Genomic DNA, 20877 nt, shown 5'->3' with positions numbered 1-20877 from the left:
CAAGAGGGGTTAAAGTTGGCACTCATCTTTGAGAGAGTCTCTGAACTGATTCTCATCCGAGTACTACCCACCGATGAAAGAGCTGTTCAGAATTTCTGTCCCCTGGGAAGATAAATCCAGTCACCTTGGCTCTGTGTCTCCACTGCATCACCTCACTGGCCCTTTGAGCTCCTTCCACATGGTAATGCCGTTATCTTTGTATGTGGACCACCTGCCTCAGAACCATTTGGGGCACCCTTGGGAAAGAGATTTCCAAATCTAGCTCATCAGACCTATGGGGGGTTTTTATCCCTGGAATTCGCTTTTTTTTTTTTTTTTTTTTTTTTTTTTTTTTTTTTTTTTGGGGGGTTTTTTTTTTGTGAGACGGAGTTTTGCTCTTGTTGCCCAGGCTGGAGTGCAGTGGTGCAATCTCGGCTCACCGCAACCTCCGCCTCCCAGGTTCAAGCGATTCTCCTGCCTCAGCCTTCCGAGTAGCTAGGGCTACAGGCATGTGCCACCATGCCTGGCTAATTTTGTATTTTTAGCAGAGATGGGATTTCTCCATGTGGGTCAGGCTGGTCTCGAACTCCCAACTTCAGGTGATCTGCCTGCCTCGGCCTCCTAAAGTGCTGTGATTACAGGCATGAGCCACTGCGCCCCGGCAGGAATTCGCATTTTAAAGCAACTCCCTTGGTAATGCAGGCGCTGTCTTCAGGCCATGCTTTGAGAAATGCTGCAGTCAACTGTGAGCTGCAGAGGAGCATGTCTGTGACTCTCTCTTTGTATTCACAACCCCTCGCCTTGTGTATTTTTTTAATCGAATGGTGGATTAATTGAGTCTTTGATTAATTAGTGTACAAAGAGAACAGAAGGAAGTCCGGGAAATGGAAAGTTTTAGTTTCTCAAGAGTAAAGGAAAACAGAATAAATCAAAGTTGCCCTGGAAGACCAGAACGGCCTTTGCAGCTGATGGACTTGCGTTCCGTGTTCTCACTCTGAACTCTTCCCGGCATCTGTCCAGCACAGGGTCTCTGTTGAGCCATGTGAGAACACACGGATACTGCACTCTCTGAATCTTGTACACTATGGAAGTTTCATCACAAGCAAAACCCTTAGCCCAGACACCTAGCTGAAATGTGAACCGATGCCCGTACTACCCTTCTTCATCTGATAAATGCCTCCAAAGGCCCCAAGTCCAGTATTCAATACTTCCTTTTCTTTGAAGCCTATTCTCTCCCCTCAAGCCACATTAGGTCCATCTCTCTTTTATTTAAGTGTCATCTGGGCCGGGCGCGGTGGCTCATGCCTGTAATCCCAAAACTTTGGGAGGCCGAGGTGGGCGGATCACAAGGTCAGGAGATCGAAACCATCCTGGCTAACACGGTGAAACCCCGTCTCTACTAAAAATACAAAAAACTAGCCGGGCGTGGTGGCGGGTGCCTGTAGTCCCAGCTGCTGGGGAGACTGAGGCAGGAGAATGGTGTGAACCCAGGAGGCGGAGCTTGCAGTGAGCTGAGATCGCGCCACTGCACTCCAGCCTGGGTGACAGAGCAAGACTCCGTCTCAAAAAAAAAAAAAAAAAAGAAAAAAAGTGTCATCTGTGGCGAAAACAGGCCTCTTTAAGTGCCTGACATTGTACCTGTTTGTTCACGTGTATGTTTCCTTCATTAGACTAGAAACTCTTGAAGACAGGCTTTCCACTAATCCTCTGTAGAATTTTTTCATATAAATACAGCTTTTTTCTCTTATACAATCGTAAAACATGTTATCTTTTGTGACTTCTTTCACATGACATAATGTTTTCAAGGTTTGTCCATGTTGTAGCATGTGTCTGTAGCACATTTTTTAGGGCCAAGTTAGACTCCCCTTTTTGGATATATACCACATTTTTTAATGTTTTCGTCAGTTGGTAGATATTTGGGCAGTTTTCACTTTTTGACTTCCATGAATAATGTTGCTATGAGTATTTATGTACACAGTTTGTGTGGACATACATTTTCAGTTCTCTTGAGTATATTCCTAGGAGTGGGACTGCCGGGTAATATGTTGACTCCACGTTTAACATTTCGAGGAATTGCCAAACTATTTTCCAACTGGCTGCACCATTTGCAAGCCTGTATTTTACACTTAGCTGTTCATGTGCTAAGAATACCAATACGTACCAATACGCTGTGTCTTCACTGAATGCCAGCTAACCAGACAGGTGAAACACAGGTGATGAATGTGGAGTCGAGACTTGCAGAAGCTTCCCGTCCCTGTAGCCTCTCTGAGCACCCATTCAGAAATAATGAGTGGATCCAGTATGCTGGGGGGAAACAAAGGGGACCCGGGACTGACGGGGTCACCTAGGAACAGGTGAAGTTGTTTAACCATGAGCTAAAGGCAGGATGGTATTTAATAGATAGATTTTCATGTCTGGGACCTGCATCTTAATTAGAGATCAAATATCACTTGCATTTGTTTTTCTTTATTCTCAGTGACATGCCACAGAAGAGAGGCTTTATTTGAGAGGCTGTTTCGTGCAGTTTTCAGCTTGCTTTAGTCTGTTTGTCTACCTTGCCCAGTAGTCACGATGAAGATTCTGAATACCTCCAGTTTCTTCTTGGAGATCATACTTCTTATGCTGCAAATCACGGTGGTACTATGGGCCTGGGGTAGTAGTGGAATTTGCAGCAGAAGCAGTTTCATTGAAGACATGTTTTCTTTGCGCCTCAATCTTGAAGTACCAAGCTGAGCATATTTACTGTCAGAAGGTCAAGGGACCCTCTGTACTCTGTGGCAGCCCTGCAGAATGGATTCAGGTTTAATTCTCTTCCTCCTTCCTCCGTGCCTTAATTATCATTTGTCTTGAGTAAGCCATGAGTTCCATCTTGATGACATCAACACATTGCCTGATGGAAAGATGCTAAACAAAAGATTAAACATTTACACCTTCCTAATCCAGAAGATCTGTGTGCTAAAGAAATAGTACTAAACCATCTCAGTGTTTGGCAACCTTTCTGGATTTCAGACAATTCTCTGGGATGCCTCTTGCCTGGTTTCTCTACCAAGACAAACTACTTCTGCTGTCCGGAGATAAATTCAGTAGATAAACACGGGACAGAAAGCACCTTCTTTGCAGTACTTTTTCCCAGTGGGCTGTACTTTGCTTATAGCTTTTGTGGGACTTAGGTTGTTTTTGTTTGGTTTGGTTTTGCTTCTTTTTTTTAGCTTTACCTAGAAAGTTTTGGCAGATCAGTGACTTCAGCCAACCAGGAAGAGTGAAGTTGTTTTCTCACACCGTGGGGGAGACTTGTTCTACTTTCTCACACTCATGTTGGAGTGGGAAAAGAGGGCTTACTCCAAGCCCTCCGGGAGGAAAATCGTTGTCTGGTACCAGATGTATTTTCGGAAAGGGGTGGGTTGGAGCGAATGGGAGAGCATGGGACAATGATGAGGGGTGAGACATTCTGTGGCCCCAGGATTGAGTTGGACGTTTCTTTTGCTCAGGTAAACAAATTTTGCATCTGATCCTGTGCTAAGAAACTTATTAGAGAAGATTTTGTAAGATGACAAGAGGGTAAATAAAAAAATAGGTTAGAAAGGTGATAATATTGGCGGGTACCAGGAGTTAGGGATGTGGGGAGCCTGGCAAGGAAATGGGCTTGATTTTATTATTTATTTATTTACTTACTTACTTACTTATTTTGAGGTGGAGTCTCACTCTGTTGCCCGGGCTGGAGTACAATGGCGCAATCTCGGCTTACTGCAACTTCTGCCTCCTGGGTTCAAGCAGTTCTCCTGTCTCAGCCTTCTGAGTAGCTGGGATTATAGGTGTGAGCCACCACGCCCTGCTAATTTTTGTATTTTTAGTAGAGACAGGGTTTCACCATGTCAGTCAGGCTGATCTCGAACTCCTGACCTCATGATCCGCCCACCTCGGCCTCCTAAAGTGCTGGGATTACAGGCGTGAGCCATCGCACCCGGCTGGACTTGATTTTTATAGAGGTGCAGATTTAAGGAGATTTTAGTGATGAAGGCACAGTTCTCTGTTTTGATTGCCTTGATAGTTTCTGAACACATACGATAAAATGGCCTAGAACCATACACACATATTGTACCCATGACAGTTTCTTCATTTGGATATTGTACTAAAGTTATCTAAGACAACAACATTGGCGGAAACTGAGTAATGGGTATATAGGACCTCTCTGTACGTTTTTTGCAATTTCCTATGCATCTATTGTTATTTCAAAATAAAAAGTTATTTTTAAAACCTGGAATGGGGAAAGGAAATAGTAACACAAATAGAAAAAAAAAAAGAAATGATATGATGGACAATGCAGATAATGGCATAGCATTAAGCAGGTATAACCTCTACTCGGCTCCTGACAAATGGTGACATTTAAAACAGGGCAACCACACTGCAGCTAATGCGGTGGCCTTCATTAAGATTTTCCAAGAGGAAAATGTTTGTGACTCATGTCACAGACAATGGGCTAATCTCAAAATTATGTACAAAGAACCCCTAGAAATTAGTATTTTAAAAGACCAGTAACCATGGCACAGAGTATCAACCCATAGTTCACAGAGGAGGAAGTGCAAATTGTTGGTTTTTAACCACAGAAAGAGAAGCAACTTCTGCCTCACAAAAATAAAAAGAAAGGAATGCAAATAAAAACAATAGTGAGGGCTGGGCAGGGTGGCTCACGCCTGTAATTCCAGCACTTTGGGAGGCGAAGGTGGGCAGATACCTGAAGTCAGGAGTTGGAGACCAGCCTGACCAACATGGTGAAACCCCATCTCTACTAAAAATACAGAATTAACCGGGTGTGGTGGCACATGCCTGTAATCCCAGCTACTCAGGAGGCTGAGGCAGGAGAATTGCTTGAACCCGGGAGGCAGAGGTTGCAGTGAGCCGAGATCACGCCATTGCACTCCAGTCTAGGCAACAAGAGTGAAACACCTTTTCAAAAAAACAAAACAAAACAAAAAAAACAGTCACCCAAGCTGAAGTACAGTGACGCAGTCCTGGCTCACTACAGCCTCTGCCTCCCAGGCTCAAGTCATCCTCCCACCTCAGCCCCCCAAGTAACTGAGACTACAGGTGTGTGTCACCATGCCTGGCTAGTTTTTTTTTTTTTTTTTTTTTTTTTTTGAGACAGAGTCTTGCTGTTGACCAGGCTGGAGTGCAGTGGCACAATCTCAGCTCACTGCAACCTCCACCTCTTGGGTTCAAGTGATTCTTCTGCCTCAGCCTCCCAAGTAGCTGGGATTACAGGGGCATGCCACCATGCCCAGCTAATTTTTGTATTTTTAGTAGAGACAGGGTTTCACCATGTTGACTAGGCTGGTCTTGAACTCCTGACCTCGTGATCCACCACACCTGGCCTTTTTTGTTTCTTTTTTAAAGACAAAGTCTCCCTATATTGCCCAGGCTGCTCTGGAACTCCTGAGCTTAAGCGACCCGCCCGCCTCCACCTCCCAAAGTGCTGGGATTACAGGCATGTGCCAGAGATGCCATTTATTAACTCTCAGACTACTGAAAATCTGTAAGTTTGGTAACACATTCTGTTGGTGATGCTGGTGGGAGTGCAAATGAGCACACCCCCTGTGAACTGCGTTTCAGCAACATCTGCAAAATGCCTGTGACAGAGGTGGCTAACTCTTCACCAGCATTTGTCTTGCTCTTCCCCAGTAATGCAGTTACAGCTGGGAAGTAGCTCAGCAGCTAAGGGCTTGATATAGTTTGGATGTTTGTCACCTCCAAATCTCATGTTGAACTGTGATCCTCAGGGTTTCAGGTAGGGCCTGATGGGAGGTGTTTGGGTTTTGGGGGCGGATCCCTCATGAACGGCTCAGTGCCATCCCTGTGGTAATGAGTGACTTCTTGCTCCGAGTTCACATGAGAGCTAGTTGTTTAAAGAAACTAGCACCTGCCCTTTCTCTCTCCTGCTCCTGTTCTTGCCATGTGACTTGCCTGTTCTCCCTTTGCCTTCTGCCATGATTGGAAGCTTCCTGAGGCCCTCACCCGAAATAGATGCAGGCACTATGCTTTGTATATAGTCTGCAAAGCTATGAGCCAAAATAAACCTCTTTTCTTTATACATTACCCATTCTCAGGTATTCTTTTATAGCAATGTGAATAGACTAACACAGAGCTATACCTCCCAGCTTCTCTTGCAGACATTGCTAGTACTCTGCATTAGAAAGAATGTGAATAGAAAAAAAGCGGTGTAAGTATATGTGTTTGCAGAAAATGGCCACAAGTTTTTCCCCTGCCTACATTGGTTCCTTTCACCAAGACGGTGTAGCTCCTCCCATTAAGAGGAGGCATCTGTCTCCACTTCCTGAATCTGGGCCGATCCTGTCATTTGTTTTGGCCAATGTAATGGTGTAAGCATGACACAAACAGAGACCTGGAAAGTACTTGAGCACTGGGGCTCCCCCTGCCACTCTGGGAGCCCTTCTGCCCTGTTGTGAACAAATCCAGGCTAGCCTGTTGGAGGATGACAGCCCATGTGGAGAGAGGCCCCATCATCCAAGCTATCCTGTGCTAGCAGGCAACGCCGCCCTATAGTAGCCAGTCCAGCTGATCCAACAGCTGTATTTACGACTGCAGAGGCATAAGCACCCTAGCCCAAACCAGAACAGCCCAGCTGTGTCAGACCAGCTTGCCTACTTGCATTTTAAGCCACTACATTTGAGGATTACTTGTTACACAGCAATGCTGACTGAAACAGTGTGCTACTTCTTGGAGAAGGTTTTTAAGAACCACGTATTTCTTCACTGTGTTCTCTTTTTACTGTCCTATAGTATTCCTGAAATAACCCATAGTTCCCAGCCAGTGGGACATCTCATTTTGCAACCAGGCAACAGTGCCAAAAAACACTCATCCAGGCTCCTCTTCGGCAAGTGCTGGGGACTGAAAATCGGTGCCCTGGCCTCAAGGAACTCACCTGCCAGCAAAGACGGACACATGTAAACAACACAATACAATTACTGTTTGTTTTTATTATTAATAGATACATTGACTTCAGGCGTTGATCAGTGCCATGAGAATACAGCTAGAAGCTTGTTATGCCTTAAAGAAGTGAGCTGGTGGGAATCACTTCACAGAGCCACTCCACACTTTCTTTTTACAGTGAAGGAAGAGAGGCCCACACAGAAGTTCCAAAACAGCAGCTCGTGTTTTGCACAGGAATCCCATGAATTTCTGTCAGATCATGTCTCATAGAGCATTACTAAAACCAGGACAGAAAGACGCAGAAAGCTTCCGGGAATCAGGCAGAGCAGACTGGGATTAGGATTCAGATGTGAACAGAAAGCAGCTGCGAGCTGATGTGGCTCAGCTGAACGCCCAGGTGGGCAGTGGGGGCAGGTGTTGGTGGGGAAGTAGGTTAGAGATGGCCCACCTCAGCACCGCTGTGTTCTGCAGAGAGTTCAGAGTCCCCTCCCGTGCTTGTCAGAGAGCAGAAATTTGCTGTCTCCCTGCAGGATTGTGGGATTCGGGGAACAGCCACTCCCATGCATCTCAGGTACAGGATGGTTTAAGAAGCACTGAGGCCAGACACAGTGGCTCCTGCCTGTAATCCCAGCACTTTGGGAGGCTGAGGTGTGAGGATTGCTTTAGTCCAGGGTTTCAAAACGAGCCTGGGCAACGTAGTGAGACCGCCCCCCCACCCCCATCAATACAGAAAATAAAAAATTAGCCAGGCATGGTGGCACATGTCTGTAGTCCCAATTTCTCAGGAGGCTGAGTGATACAAAAAGTAGAAAATTAGCCAGGCGTGGCAGCACAGGCCTGTAGCCCCAGCTGCTTGGGAGGCTGAGGAGGGAGGATTGCTTGAGCTCAGGAGATCGAGGCTGCAGTGAGCTCTGATCACACCCCTGCACTCCAGCCTGGGTGACAGAGTGAGACCCTGTCTCAAAAGAAGAAAAGAAAAACCACTGAAACAGACAAACAGTCTCTTAGCTTCTCACCAAAAGGAAGCCAGGGAGTACAAACTTGTTAATCCTAAGGAAAAGAAAATGCTACTTCAACTAAGTATCAAGAAGAGACAAATTCCCTTGTGCGTAAGAACACGACTTGGAAATGTTCTCTTTTTACCCAGCGTCATAAACAGAGTGTGGGCTAGTGATGCAGCCATGTAGATTCAGGCCTCTCCAAGAATGAATTGTTTTCTTTCTCTCTTTTTTTTTTTTTTTGCCTTGTTTTCACTTCTAAAATACTATGTTTCCTCTTTTGGTTAAATGACAGACTTGCTTGAGTAGAGCAGTTAAGGATGTAAAAATAGTGATTTCAAAGAAAGCTGGGAGAGAATCATCATTTACGTGTTTTTGTTTTTTTAATTTGGGAATAAGCTCCCAGTGCGGGTGGGGAGCGTCTGGAGCCTCAGACAGAACCTGGGTGTCTTTGGGAGCCAGTGCAGGGGCTGGTACTTTATTTTATGGGGACCTGTGGCCTGAGATGCATTTTAAAGGTAACAGTGCCCCCTTCTGGTCCAAATGAATAAAGAGTTGAGGTTTTTCTAAGTATAACTTAGAAATCCCTGTGGCAGAGTGGAGCTTTTAAACTGGGGCAGAAATTATGCTTTGGCTGTTCCTCCTCACCACCCGACCCCACCCCGGGGAGCTCCCCCCCCCAGTCTCCTTTGAGGCAAGCTTCTCTCTGGGGCATATGTGACCCCCGCGCCCCACTCCCCACAGACACACGCACACACACACACACACACACACACACAGGCAGCTCAGGGACCTGCAGAATTGCCAGATACCATTGCAGTGAGTCAGGATTCCTCTGTTTTGTCTTGGATCTTCATTCTTCAGCTTGAGTATATCCATGAGATTTTTTTTTTTTTTTCAATCTGCAGTAAGCCAGAGTGCTCTGTGGAATCAAACTGCCTGTGAAAGTGTTTCTTTTCTTTTCCTTTGCCTAAAACAAATTCCAACTAGCTGTCTTGTTTTAGGTCAGTTCCAACTGGCTGACTTCCATCTGGTCAGCTAGTGTACAGTCATATGTGCATACATCCAGGGGCAGGAACATCTAGGATGTTGGTCCCTGGATGTGCGGGTCCCTGGATATATGTACACATGACCGTCTTTTTCGACATACATCAGGATGTGATCAGAATCAACACTTCAACCCCCACAGTCAGTACCACACCCCTTTCTCTGCCCCACTCTAATCCCCGGCCGAGCTGAATCCTGGTTCCCATTGCCTTGAGAAGAGAGGGAGCCTCAGCTCCCAGAAAAGTCAGTAGGGGTTGGAGTGATCTAATGACAGCAAGGAATGTGAATTTGGGGCCTCACCCAGTTCTCCTTGTAATCTTCAGACCAGTCCTGCTCACTGCAGTCCAACTTTGTAGCCTGATTTTTCCAGATGAAGCTGCTCTTGTTGACCCAGATCTCCCCCTTCTTCTTTAAGGTATGCTGTATCTGTGGGATGCAGACGTAGGGCAGGACTGAGCCAGCTTCTTGCCATGTGTTCCCCTTCCTAAGAGCTTCTTACTCGGGGTCTGTGGGTAGATTCTAGAGCTTCTCAGACTCTCTCGAAAGTTGTATACAAAATTCTCTGTGCAGCCGGGCACGGTGGCTCACGCCTATAATCCCAGCACTTTGGGAGGCTGAGGCAGGCGGATCACAAGGTCAGGAGTTCAAGACTATCCTGGCCCATATGGTGAAACCCCGTCTCTACTAAAAATACAAAAATTATCTGGGCCTGGTGGTGGGTGCGTATATTCCCAGCTACTCGGGAGGCTGCGGCAGAAGAATCGCTTGAACCCAGTGAGCCAAGATCGCACCACTGCACTCCAGCCTGAGTGACAGAGTAAGACTGTCTCAAAAAAAAAAATTCTTTGTGCATTATATGTATGTTTTTGTAGCTCTACTCCACCGAGTTCAGCCCTTTTCATTGGGCAACTTTCCTAGAGGCTAGAGTGCGTCTTTAGTATTTGTTGGGTGATGATGGGACAGAGAGCAGTGTGGAGGGGTTGAGGGATATAAGCTTGTAACCACTTCCCAGTTTTTCATCCTCTAGTAACTTTTCTTAGTTATCCAGAGTTAGCGTTCCAGTGGCTCAGGTGTACGGCCCTGGAATGATCAGTTAATACATATTCACAGTTAAGGGGAATTTGTAGGCAAAAAAAAAAAAAAAAAAAAAAAGGCCACATGCTGCTTCCCAGAGCTGAGGATTTTCATCAGCTCTTCGGAATTATTCACACTCCTGGTCCCTTTTTTAACGTAGATAACAAAGAGTTGGTAGCAATATAAGAGTGTGTGTTTGCCTTTTAAGGCTATAGTCAACATATAAAAATAAAATGATGTGTCCCCTTGGGTACTTACTACTCTCTAGTAAACGGGACAGAGGTGCTTAAATAGGAGGAAGTGGGCTGGGCGCGGTGGCTCACACCAGTAATCACAGCACTTTGGGAGGCCGAGAGGGGCGCATCATGAGATCAAGAGATTGAGGCCATCCTGGCCAACATGGTGAGACCCCATCTCCATTAAAAATAAAGAAATTAGCCAGGTGTAGTGGCGCGTGCCTGTAGTCCCAGCTACTCAGGAGGCTGAGATGGGAGAATCGCTTGAACCTGGAAGGCGGAGGTTGCAGTGAGCAGAGATGGCGCCTCTGCACTCCAGCCTCACGACAGAGCGAGACTCTGTCTCAATAATAATAATAATAATGATAGGAGGAAGTAGAGGAGACTTACACCCCATCATCTTGGTCCATCCTCAGTAGTCTGATGAGATGCAGGACCGGTTGTATAATTTGTGAGGCTTGGTACACAAGAAAGGTGGGGCTTCCTTTAAAAACAAAAAGTGTTAGGAATTTCAGAATGGTGACAGCAAGCCACTAAACCAAGCATAGGGTCTTTGTCAGCACAAGGCCCTTTAGATCCTGTGTCCCTAAAGCTGGCCCTGGTGAGACATAGGGATGTGGGCCTCTCCCCACATCCTCACACCATTTCAGCCCTCTGGATGTCTTGCCTGCCTTCATCACCCCAGGTACACATCTGCCTTGCCTGCTTTGTGCTTCCTGTTCCCCTGCCTTTAAGCCTCTCTCCCCAGATAGCCCTAGCGCTCGCTACTTCATTTCCTGCAGGTTTCTGCCCAGAGCTCACCTTAGCAGAGGGTCCTCCCCCATCAGCCTTCTCTCAAACAGCATCCCTCACACCCTCCCTGCATCCTCTGCAACAAACACTCAGCTTTCACAATGGATTTATCTGTTTATCATTTATCGCTCTTCTCACGCTGGTAAAGCGCAAGCTCTTACAGGACCTGGACAAGGTGGCATTGCTCACTCCCGGACTCTCTGAGGCTGGCCAGGTGCCGGGTGCCAGGCTGATGCTGTGTGTGTGGGATACACAGGTAGGAGTGTTCTTTGCTAACTGGGGAAGGCAAGCCAAAGGGTGAGAGGCCAAGGGGAGGGCAAGGGGTGACTCTGGACTCATCACCTCTCATCCTGATCTTGTCCGGCGGGAGCATCTCCTTCCTGCCAGTGTTCATCATTCTGGATGCCTTTCGTAAGATCCAGGGTACTGACCACAGAACCTTCCATGCACCACTTTTGGGCAGATTAAATCCAGGGACTGCCGCCTCCCCTACCTGAGTTCTTCAGTGTATGAAATGTGAGGGGGTTTCTGGGGCAGGTTTTCTGGCTGTTTTCTCATTGAATGTGTTGTTGATGAGTCCAGAGTTTTTGTTTAGCTCCAGTGTTCTGGGAAAGAGTGTCCTGGCTGTCTATTTTCTGCTCCTTGTGAAAATTAGTTCATTTGTTCAACAAATACATATCAAGTGTCAATCATGTGTCAGGTACTCTTCCACGCCCTCAGAATGCAGTAGCAACACACAGCAAGCTGACCCTCTGGAGTTTACCTTTTCATGGATGTCTGCAGGGATGAACAATTTGTCATGGATAGATTTGCTGCTGTCTTTCTAGGTCTCTCTGCATCAGTTTGCACTGGAAAAGCCACTCGTAATGCTGTAAAAGAAGGAGTATTTGGAGCAAAAGTCTAGAGACCTGCATTAAAATCTAGGTTCCAAGGCCTCAGCACCAACAAGGGTGGCTTTGGGGTCAAGAGCTTGTGGTCTGGCATCACATCATGCAGGATTCATTCTTTTTTATTGTTTTTTATTATTTATTTATTTATTTATTTTTAGCTACACCTGCTGAAATGGGAGGGGTTCATTCTTGGCTCTACTGTTTTCTGAGAACTTGAACAAATGAACTGCTCAGTATCAATTTGTTTTTGTTTTCAATAGCAACATAGGGATAGGAACATTACCTGCCTGCACGGAGATCCTTTATCTAAAGCACTTAGCACAGTGCGTGGTTCATGCTGTTCACGCAGTGCTATGTGTTCACGTTATTGACAGCCTCAGTGAGCTAAGGTCACTTTGTTTGGGCCTTGGCTCTCCCCTTCTGTCAAGTGAAGTGGTTGTTTCCGCCCTTTATAGGTCTGTGTCTCTGATTCACTTTAATAGTACTGAAACTTGTGACTGTCTCTCCTCCACATGTGGACTAGCCAACTGGAAGAAGGCTATGTGAGATATATGTACACGTAGTTGTCCCTTGATATCCACAGGGGGCTAGTTCCAGGAACCCCGTGGATACCAAAATGTGGCAATGCTCAAGTTCCTTGTATTAAATGGGGTCGTATTTACGTATAATCTGTGCACATCTCCTGCATACTTTAAATCATCTCTAAATTACTTATAATACTTAGTACCATGTAAATAGTTGTTATACTGTGTTAATTTTTTAATTTTGTATTACTTATGTTTACTTTTATTTTTATTGTTTTTCCTTAGAATATTTTTGATCCACATTTGGATGAAGTCGCAAATGTAGAACCTGCAGATACAGAAGGCTGGCTGTATACACCTATGATACATATGTGTGTGCATATGTCTATATATATACATATATACACACACGTAGGCATAACTATGTGTCATCATTTGTGTGTGTGTGTGGACACACATAGACCAGCCAACTGAAAGAAGGTTATGTGAGATATATACACACGCAGTCGTCCCTCGGTATCCACAGGGGACCGTTCACCTAAACATATATGCAGTCTGTGACACTTAATGATGGGGATATGTTCTGGGAAATGCATCATTAGGTGATTGCATCATTGTGCAAACATCACAGAGTGTACTTATACAAACATAGATTGTATAGCTTCCTACACAGCTAGGCTATATGGTATAGCCTGTTGCTTCTAGGCTACAGCCTGTACAGCCTGTCACTATACTGAATACTGTAGGCAGTTGTAACAAAATGGTAAGGGTTTGTGTAGCTCAACATAGAAAAGGTACAGTAAAAACAGTGTCATAATCTTATGGGACCACAACACTATACTGTCTGTTGTGACCAGTGTGGCACATGACTGTGTGTGTGTGTGTGTGTGTGTATGTGTGTACATCAGCTCTTAAGTCTCTAGAGCTTTCTGTATCTGTCATTGCAGTCTCTCAGCCAGCATTCACCCTGAGAGATGCTGCTTTGTCACATATGGAAGCGTTCCGAGATTAGAAAAATGAACTCATGTCTCTTCCAACTCAAGGGTTCTATGAGTCCTGTTGCAATCCAGACAGATTTTACTTAATTTCCTCTCTTGCACGTGTCTGTTTTGTTTGTGTATTGGAGAGAGTTGCATCTCGCTGCCTCCCGGATCTCCTTGTCAACACTCTTTTCCGGGAGTGTGTTCTTGCTGCTGCTGGCCTCCCTTATTCTCGATATGCCATTTGTAAGATTCAGGACCCTGGCCATACAACAGTCTGGAACAGGAACCAAAAAGTGTTTGAGTTGCTGTATGCTCAATACTGCACTGATTTCACAAGGTTTAGCCCATTTAGCTCACAGAGGAATCTCAGCCAAAATTTAGACATGGGTAGCTTTTCTTATTACCTTGAAATTAGTCTCGATTACCCTTAAATTATTGAAGATTGACCACCATGCAAAGTGGTTTCTCCTTTCATTAATCTTACTAACTGGCTGCATTGTTACAAATCTTTTTTCCTAGCCAGCACAAGATTCCTTTTCTGCAAAAGAGTTTCTCCCGCAGTGCCTTTCTTTTACATTCCTTACTTTTTAGCGGTTTGATTAATGGTCACACCCGTACACATCCCGATAGCCGTGCTTCCACTTGTGTATCACCAGCAAAACCATCTGGGTGGAAGGATTGCATCTTCTGGGATCCTTGGGCATTAAGCACCTCCTTTTGCATAAACCTGGGTTACAGTGATGTCACACATCTGGTTCAGGCGTTTAAAAAACAATATTAAAAAAACAGTGAATGTGTTTGCTTATTATAGAGTACCTTGTGAGCATCACAGGGTACGTCGAAGATAAGAGAAAATTAAGGAGAAAGAGAAGAATCCCTTACTACCTGAAGATCACCATTATTTTATTATTTTATTTTATTTTATTTTATTTTATTTTATTTTATTTTATTTGAGATGGAGTTTCACTATTGTCGCCTGGGCTGGAGTGTAGTGGTATGATCTCTGCTCACTGCAACTTCCGCCTTCCGGGTTTAAGTGATTCTCCTGCCTCAGCCTCCCGAGTAGCTGGGATTACAGGCGCCCACCACCACTCCCAGCTAAATTTTTGTATTTTAGTAGAGATGGGGTTTCACCATGTTGGCCAGGCTGGTCTCGAATTCCTGACCTCAAGTGATCTTCCCGCCTCAGCCTCCCAAAGTGCTGGGATTACAGGCATAAGCCACTGCGCCTGGCCCACAATTATTTGATCAGTTACTTGCAATCTACTTTTCTGTGTATTTTTTAAGACAGTTGTTTCCCTCCTATATGTAATTCTGACTTCTGCCTTTTATTTTCACTTAACATTATCGATCTTTGTAACTATTGCTTTCACTGGCTGGGTAATGTTCCATCTAGTGATAAATCATAATTTTTTGAAAGACATTCTCCTATTTTGGGCCAGTCAGGATGTTTCTGGTATTTTGAAGATTTAATTAAAGACTGTTGAATTTCTTTGGCATACAACATTCCCTATTTCCGATTCATTTTTAATATAAATTAGCATACTATGATTTCTGGGTCAAAGGATTTGAATTCTCTTAAGATTCTTAATCTATATTGTCAATTTCCTACCAAAGAGGCAAGTGTCTCTTTATACTGCAACCAAAATGTCAGAGAGAGCCCTGTCAGAGGTAAATTTAATATTTTAGCTCATAATGAAGTTCTATGACATTAATTTTTTACAGGACTTTTTTAAGAATAAGGAAAAAAACGTGGCTTTACAAAAAGCAACTGTATGATCAACCCACAGGTAAACAGTTCCCTTTCCCGGGCCTCAGGTACAATAAAGAGATGAGACGAGATGATATACTACAGTCCCATCCACTTGTAGGGGGGTTAGTCATTGCAGTTAGACAGTTTGACAAAAGCCATCTCTAGCTGTGGAATCAAAGGAGGAAAGCTGGGTACTAAGTAGAAAAATGACATTTCGTTTCATGGAAAACAAGCAACCTTGACATTACTCAGATTTGTCTTACCAGGATGGAGTGAGTAGAAACTGCCTTGCCAGAGACGCAGTTCACAGTGGAGGCAGTCAGAGATAAGAAGACAGACTAGGGCCGTGCATAGCTGAATGCATCCCTTCTACCAAGTCCTTTTCCAGGGTAAAGCTCTCCATCACTGTCATAGGATCTGCAAACATCACAGCTGCTGGGGTGACGAAGGGTCCATTCTCTAGACTGGATCATGAGATCAATCCCCACTGGTTGTACTTCTTAGGTCACCTAAAATCCATGGAGTATTTGGGAACTATGATTACAGAGCTAGATGTACCCTGGAGTTTATGATGCAAAACTGAATCCCCCTTCACTCTGAGTAACAACACAGAAAACCTCTTTAAATGTCGGGGAAATATCACCCTTGTTGTCTGTATCAGACTCTTCAAGTATTCTTAACAGTTTAAAGGATACTCAGTAAATATTACCACATGGGGTATTAAGCTTCCAGATTACCCCACCTCAAGGCATAAGGCAGTACACACATAGGTACAACTCATGTGGGTGGCCTCAGCAACATGAAGAAATAGCAACAATAAAAGCTGTGTGTGAAGATACCTGAGTACAGCTGCCACATGTGGAAACATCTGTCCAAATGGGAGCAAAGTCTGGCTGCCCCAGTTTGGTCTCATCAGTCATTTAATGGCCCATCAGTAAAACAGGAAGAAAATCACTATGTGTGTGATGGATTGCCTGACAATACAGAACTGTATCGGCACCCACCGCCTTGAATTGGGTTCATTTGTATATATGCTTGCCTTCTCTCAAGAACAGGGACCATTTGCCAGTCATCGGAGAGCCTGGGGCATGTAGCACAGACTTCAGAACCAAAAGCTAAGCCAGGCTGGGTGCGGTAGCTCCCTCCTGGTAATCCCAGCACTTTGGGCAGCCAAGGTGGGCGGATTGCTTGAGCTCCACGAGTTCAAGACCAGCCTGGGCAACACAGTGAAATTCTGTCTCAACAGCAACAAAGAAATACAAAAAATTAGCCAGGCATGGTGGTATGCACGTATATTCACAGCTACTCAGGAGGCTGAGGTGAGAGGATCGTTTGAGCCTGGGAGGCCAAGCTTGCAGTGAGCCAAGATTGCACAACTACACCCCAGCCTACCCTCCTGGAGCCAGACCCTGTCTCAGAAACAAAACAAAAAGCAGCAAGCCAGTTTCTAGCCTCTGTGGGCTTTGGTATTTTCTTATCAGTGAAATGTGGGTAATGCTACTTACCAGCAGAGGTGATAAGAGTATAGCAGTCATTAGCACACCCTCTGGAGACGGGCAGCCTGGGTTCCAACTTTACCTCCACCTTTTACTAGCACAGAGACACAAGCCAATTGTTAGAGGTCTCCTCTCTATGGCTGAATTTCCTCATCTGTACAGTTCCTAACTCATATCATTATTGATTAAATCAGTAAATACGTATAAAATGCTTCAAGGAGACTTGGGACCTAGTAGGCACGTTATTCAAATTTGCTATCGTCACCACTACCCCCTTACAAGGTGGCTACGGGGATTAAGACTTGCATCTTTAGACTGTTTTGTGCATGGTCGGTGCTTAATAAATGTAGTTACTATTATTGTGTTTACATCCTTAACTCCCAGTACATTGCTTGCTTATAGTAGTTTATTAAGTAGAATAATGAGCTCATTTCTCAGGTTTATCCTCTAATCTGTTAGGTAGGTGCTAGAATATTGATTTGGTTTTATTATTGTACTCACACATTCTTGTTCTTTAGGTTTCCAGTGTAGGTCAAAGCAAGGTCAGGGATGAGGGCTTGCAGGGGAGTGGGGAGACTTTTTCCCAAATGCCAAATTGTCATAGCTCGGTGACGCCCAGGTAAACATGCACCGCTCACTTTTCCTTCACTTGCTGTGATTCATTTCTGTCTAAATGAAAGCAGATGAGAGAGATTTTAAATTGCCCAATTAGGTTTGGGCAAAAGATCATTTATAAAAACACAGAACATTTATAAAATCTTGGGCACAATGGCACACACCTGTAATCCTAGCACTTTCAGAGGCCAAAGTGGGAGGATCACTTGAGCCCAGGAGTTGGAGATGAGATTGGGCAGTATATCTAGACCCTCTCTCTACCGAAACATTTAAAAATTAGCTGGGTGTGGTGGCATGCACCTGTAGTCCCAGCTACTTGGGAGGCTGGGGTGAGAGGATCACTTGAGCCCAGGGCTTTGAGATTGCAGTGAGGTATGATTGTGCTTTGCTCTCCAGGCTGGGCGACAGGGCAAGACTCTGTCTCTTAAAAAAAAAAAAAAAAAAAAAAAAAAAAAAAAAAAAAAAAAACCTCCCTCTTTCCATAGAGGTGTATCTGTTAAACGTGGCACCATTTCATCCTTGCAATGGAATGTGTGCTTGGGACCTCCAAAACCATTGTTTTTGTTGCGCTGCCTCCATTTTGCAGATGAGACAGACGAGATGGGAAGAGGGTGCCTTGAATCAGGTTGAGGGAGAGTTTTGATGAGGCCAGTGGTTGTCAACAGGTGGCCCTGGGACCAGCAGCATCAGCATCACTTGGGAACTTGTTGGTATTCAAAGTCTTGGGGTGCACCCCAGGCCTACTGAATCAGTAACCCTGGGGGTGGGGCCCTCAGTGATTATAATGCATGGCAAAATTTGAAACCCACTGGGTTAGATGGATCGTTTGAGGCAGGTGATGTCTTTTGGAAGGACAGCCTAAGGCCTGATATACCTGTTCTTTTCCTCACTCCCCAAGCAAATATATACCTGTGACCACACAATCAGAGCGGTAAATTGAAGCCAATTAGCAGCTAAGTAACTGCCAGCACTTGTCACCAGGGTAGTTGTTAGTAATTAGCACTAATGACTCTAGAGAGGAAAACAGTTGTGGTTCAAAGACATCCCCACCATTTGAATTCACTCTGGGTTTTTTCCCACACTTCCCTGCCATATTTTCCTTTTGCATGCAAACACCATCACAATTGGATGGATGCTTCTCTGGAGACAAATGTCACGTGAAGTAATAATAGGCGATGAGTTTTTTAATGCTTGCCAGGATGAGCTTGTTCTGTTGGGGTATGTATGAAAGTTGCCAATCAACCTTTTGGATACACCCACGTAATTCTGACAGGATGTCATGGATGTACGTTATAACTTTCTCCAGGAAGCAAAAAGTGATTTATAAGCGTGATGAATTGTTGGATGAGATCACCACATGACAGTTCTCTGCATTTGATGAGAGTGGTGCGAGAAAGAAGAGAAACCGAGAGAAGAGAATTTTCATGGAGAAAGTCAAATAGGTGCACTTCAGTGTTGAGTTACCAAATGTAGGTTTTAGAAAACCCTTTTAAGAAAATCGTAAGGGTATAATTAACATGACCCTCTTACCTGCTTACCCATAAGTGTGGTGTGCATTGGAAGAGGAGAAAGGCTGCCTTGGACCCATGTGCTCCTTGAAGTTGGCAGTGATTGTATTTTTTTGTTTGTTTGTTTGTTTGTTTGAGACGGAGTCTCGCTCTGTCACCCAGGCTGGAGTGCAGTGGCGCGATCTCGGCTCACTGCAAGCCCCGCCTCCCAGGTTCACGCCATTCTCCTGCCTCAGCCTCCCGAGTAGCTGGGACTACAGGTGCCCGCCACCACGCCCGGCTAATTTTTTTTTGTATTTTAGTAGAGATGGGGTTTCACCGTGTTAGCCAGGATGGTCTCGATCTCCTGACCTCGTGATCTGCCCGTCTCGGCCTCCCAAAGTGCTGGGATTACAGGCGTGAGCCACCGTGCCCAGCCCAGTGATTGTGTTTTACTCATTCCCAGTGCCCTCCAGTGGCCCCTGTGCCTTGCCCAGGGTGACACCCACCAGTAGAGTCTTCAGAATGTCAGATTAAATTGAGCAGAGTTGGATCCAGCACCACCTGGTTTTAGCTGTGTGAAATTCTCTTGTTCGGTGTAGATCCCGTGTGCTCCACTGTGATCAAAGCTCATCTCTGTGAAAGTTTTTGAGGCTGGCAGATGTTTAGTTGTGCGAGGTCTTGTTAATTAGGAGAGGGAGCACATTATCAAAGGGAAGCATGGCTGTTTCAGTTCTGTCTCTTTTCTTCCTTCAACCCAAAGGTATAAAATTAGGAAAGTTTGTCAGAAACGCGAGGAGGAGGTAGGAATTGTAGGATTTAAAGGCCCCCCTCTTCCAGGAGGTGATAGCTGTTAAAAGCTGCTAGATTGTAACGTGTGAATCCCCAATAGTCCCCCTAGGTATGTGATTCTTGTACCACCAGTGTAGAGCAAGCTGGGGTTCCTAAACTTCCACAGATGAGAAAAGGGTGGTCATGAACCTGTGTCTTCCACCAGAACACCATGCTTCCTGGCATGTTGTTTTCAGAAACATTATTATGGTGAAATGTACCTAACAAAATTTTACCATTTAACCATTTTAAAGTACGTCGTTCGGTAGCATTAAGTGCATTCACGTTGTGGTGCGGCCATCGCCACCATCCGTCTCCAGAATGTTTTCGTTATCCTGAACTGAAGCTTTATAGCCATTAATATATATAATAACTTTTCATTCTCCCCTCCCCCAGCCCCTGGTAGCCACCAGTCTCCTTTCTGTCTCTATGAATTTGACTATTCTAGGTATCTCATATAAGTGGAGTCATATGATGTTTGGGTGTTTTTTTGTTTTGTTTTGTTTTTTACTATATGTCTGGTTTATTTCACTTAGCATTGATATCTTCAAGTTTGATCCATATCGTAGCATGTATGAGAATTTCCTTCCCCTGGGCATATACTTCAGGACTGTCAGCGTCCTTGGCTGTGCACTCAAACCCCCTCTCTAGGATTAACTCCCAGCACCAGATGCCCATTCAGACAACCTTGTTTCATTGGCAACTTTCTAATGCAAACAGCTTATCCGCTCTCAGGTCTCTATACCATTGCAGAAGCTGATCCCTATGCCTGGGATGTTCATGTCATCAGCCTGCTGAATTCTAGCTCACTCTTAAGGATTCCCTTGACTATCACCTTGACAGGGGTTGGGGGAAGTGTACTTGGATCACAGCATGTGATACCATCATGACCATTGATTGCCTTACCTCTTCAGCCTGTGAGTACCTTAAAAGCAGACTCTGCCTCGCTCTTGTGTCTCCCAAATATCTGACATAAAGTCTTGGGGTATACTCTATGCTTTGTTGGCTCAAGTAATTCAATAATTCTCCTGAGTTTCTTTTTTTTTTTTTTTTTTGAGACAGAGTCTCACTCTGTCGCCCAGACTGGAGTGCAGTGGCTCGGTTTCGGCTCACTGCAACCTCTGCCTCTGGGTTCAAGCGATTCTCCTGCCTCAGCTTCCTGAGTAGCTGGAACTACAGACATGTGACACCATTCCAGCTTTCTATTTTTTTTTTTTTTTTTTTTTG

General features: G+C 44.9%; 1 protein-coding gene across 5 annotated transcripts in view; it reads left to right on the top strand.

Annotated features, from left to right (window-relative positions):
- Positions 1-20877, top strand: part of LARGE1 (LARGE xylosyl- and glucuronyltransferase 1) — a 653148-nt gene that overhangs the window by 408903 nt on the left and 223368 nt on the right. The gene's annotated exons all lie outside the window — the stretch shown is intronic.

Source organism: Rhinopithecus bieti, unplaced genomic scaffold (genome assembly GCF_001698545.2).
Source record: "Rhinopithecus bieti isolate Rb0 unplaced genomic scaffold, ASM169854v2 scaffold_19737, whole genome shotgun sequence".
Classification (NCBI taxonomy): Eukaryota; Metazoa; Chordata; class Mammalia; order Primates; family Cercopithecidae; genus Rhinopithecus; species Rhinopithecus bieti.
The sequence above is the reverse complement of the archived record's forward strand: the minus strand, read 5'-3'. Positions and strand labels throughout refer to the sequence as shown.